Source organism: Condylura cristata, unplaced genomic scaffold (genome assembly GCF_000260355.1).
Source record: "Condylura cristata isolate star-nosed mole 26May11 unplaced genomic scaffold, ConCri1.0 scaffold00009, whole genome shotgun sequence".
NCBI classification, from domain to species: domain Eukaryota; kingdom Metazoa; phylum Chordata; class Mammalia; order Eulipotyphla; family Talpidae; genus Condylura; species Condylura cristata.
Window position 1 is genome coordinate 46,251,835 of NW_004567110.1, and position 2,797 is coordinate 46,254,631.

Here is a 2,797-nt window from a genome sequence, read left to right on the forward strand (position 1 = left end):
CCCAGTTCTTTCCTCTCTCCCTCACCTTCCTGCTCTGAAAACTAAGCTCTATGGTCAGTTTTCAAGGGTTGGTTTTCAAGTTGATCTTTGTCTGCCCTTTGTTTGTTTTTTCTATTTCCATCTGTAAATGGCATCATCTGGTATTTATCTCTCTCTGGCTTATTTCACTTAGTGTAATCCCATTCAGCTCCTCCCATTTTGCTGTAAGGGATGTGAGTTTATCCTTTTTAATTGCTGAATAGTTTCCTATTGTATTTGATGGCTGAATAGCATTCTACATCTTCTTGATTCACTTGTCTATGTTGGGGCATTTAGTTTGCTTCCGTATCTTGGCTGTTGTAAATATGCTGCTATTAGCATTGCAGTGCAGGTTTCCTTTTGAATTAGAGTTTTTGTACCTAGGAGTGTGATTGTTGGATCTTATCACAGATATGTTTTTTAGTTTTTGAGATATCTGTAAACTCTTTTCCACAAGGGTTGGACCAGCCTACATTTCCACCAAAGTTTTCCATCTTCAAAGTTTTAGGGCTCAAAAAAAAAAAAAAGGCTCTGTCCTCAGTGATTTTCAGGGAGACTGTTATGGACTTAATAGACAAGCAATTTACAATTAATGTTTGTGGAAGTAGTTGGCACAATACTGGCTACTTGATAAGTTTCTTTACTTTCTGCAGACTCCTTTTTTTTCCTTCTTGCCTTCCTCCTCCTTCTTTGAAGCTGTTAAGAGAAAGCTGTTAAGGTTCATTGTATATCTCTATCCTGTCAAAGCACAAGGAGAGTTGTTAAATGTCTAGTTTCAACTTGATAGTTCTTTGACCCATATGTAGTTGATGTTAAAAATATGATCATATGGCAATCCTCTAAGACTGCCATTTGCTACCATTTGCTCATATTGAACACCAAGAATCCTTTAATGCTGCACGCCTGTACCTAAAATGTGATAGTGTGGGCCCTCCCTGGTGACTCAATGGGTTAAAGCACAGCACTAAGAAGCCAAAGCCACTTGAGGATGAATTCTGTCCTTACCCCACCTGCTGCTCTCTTCAGCAGTGTACTTTGTTAGTCGGCCTATTCTGCTCCCCACTCTGTCTCTGGTGAATCCTCGAATGGCCCCTCTGGCCTGTACCCCAGTTCTATATGCATAAATGAATAGCTCTTTAAAAAAATGTTATAGTGTAAAGTTAATTCTATTAAAAAAATGCACACATGGCCCTCCCTGGTGGCGCAGGGGGTTAAAGCACAGCACTGAGAATCTAAAGCCGCTTCCGCATGAGTTCGATTCCCACCTGCCCTGGAGGTGACCACATGGTGTGGTAGACCTCTCCTGACCCGCCCGCTGCTCCCCTCAGCAGTGGACTTCGTCGATCTGCCTGTTCTGTTCCCCGCTCTGTCTCTGGTGAAGCCTCTCACCGCCCCTAAGCCTCTGGCCTGTACCCCAGTTCTGTATGCACAAATAAATCTTAAAAAAAATGCACACAAAAATCCCAAATATACTAAGCAGGGTTTTCCTATATATATAGGAGATAGGTAGATATGTATACTTAACAGTAAATAAAGTCAAAGGATAGGATAAAAAAAAATCTGGTAGTGTGGCTGAACGCTTCGAGTTAGCAGGGAGCTGGCAGGGACGCTGTGGACCAAGGCTAAAGCTGTGGCCCTGGACCTAGGGTGGGGGTTTGGGCTTGGCCAGCTATTGGCAGTGGGAGGGTGACCAGTGCATTTACTAGGGGAACCTTCTGACAGCTGAGCATGACAGGACCTGCAGCATTTTTTCCCAAAAGTACAGCTGTATCCCCTGAGATGGCTCTCAAGAACCAGCACAGCCTCTTGCGCTTCGTCTTCAAGCGCTTTGAGGACCCCAAGGTGCTGAAGATGCAATGTCAGGAAGGAAGGGTTCTGATTATGGCCAGTGTCTGCTTCGTGTGATGTTCCCTGGGACTTAGGCAAGTCGCAGTGGGTGGTCCCGCAGTGGGAGGAGTGGGACTCCTCCAAGAAGACCTGACGTGTTGTGTTCTTGTGTCAGGACGCCCTCCACCAAGCAGCTGGCAGGATCTGAAGAATCACAAACAAAAAGCTGAGGGCGGTCTGTCATGCAGATGTGCGCAAGATGGAAGGGGTGGTGGGGTGGGGGGGGGTTGAGTATCCCAGAAAAGAAGACACGGAGTATGCCCTGCCAGCTGGATGGCACCAAATTCCATTTTCATCAGAGTGAAATTTCTTGCAGCTGAGTTTATCCAGAGAGAAGTACCTGCTATGGCTAATCACAGACTCCGTCTGGGTCAAGGGACCTTGGGTCTCCACACCACTTCTCTCCTTCCAGACTCTGCTGAGACCAGCAGTGAGCATTTTGTCTTTATTTTCTAGGTGAATTGAGCTACTTTGTGCTAAAAACAAACAAACAAACAAACTAACAACAACAACAACAAAAAAAAAACATTCTAGGTTGATGATTGTTAGGAAATTTAAACAATTTTTATTTTAAGGAAATAAAGCTACATAATACTACAACCATATTAGCAGCAAAACACTTTAAACTGCAGAAATTGTGGTTTGGGTTTAGAAACAAGGTGTGTATTTTTCACTTCTGATTATGGGAAACAAGCCAGTGCTATGTCTTTGTGGGTTGCTCTGCTATGGAGAGCAGCAGTTACTGAGACTGACTCTGCTTAAAAATACATTTTAAATGTTTAGTAATTGAAAAAAGAAAAAGGGAAGTAGGGTCACCATCAGATAATGAGCTGCTAAAGGTTTGGGCTGCACATTCTACTATGGGTATGATAAATTTTGTTAATACATGATG

General features: G+C 43.3%; 1 pseudogene; it reads left to right on the plus strand.

Annotated features, from left to right (window-relative positions):
- The first annotated feature begins 1,746 nt into the window (after positions 1 to 1,746).
- On the plus strand, positions 1,747 to 2,327 carry LOC101628068 (annotated as a pseudogene).
- The last annotated feature ends 470 nt before the right edge of the window (positions 2,328 to 2,797 follow it).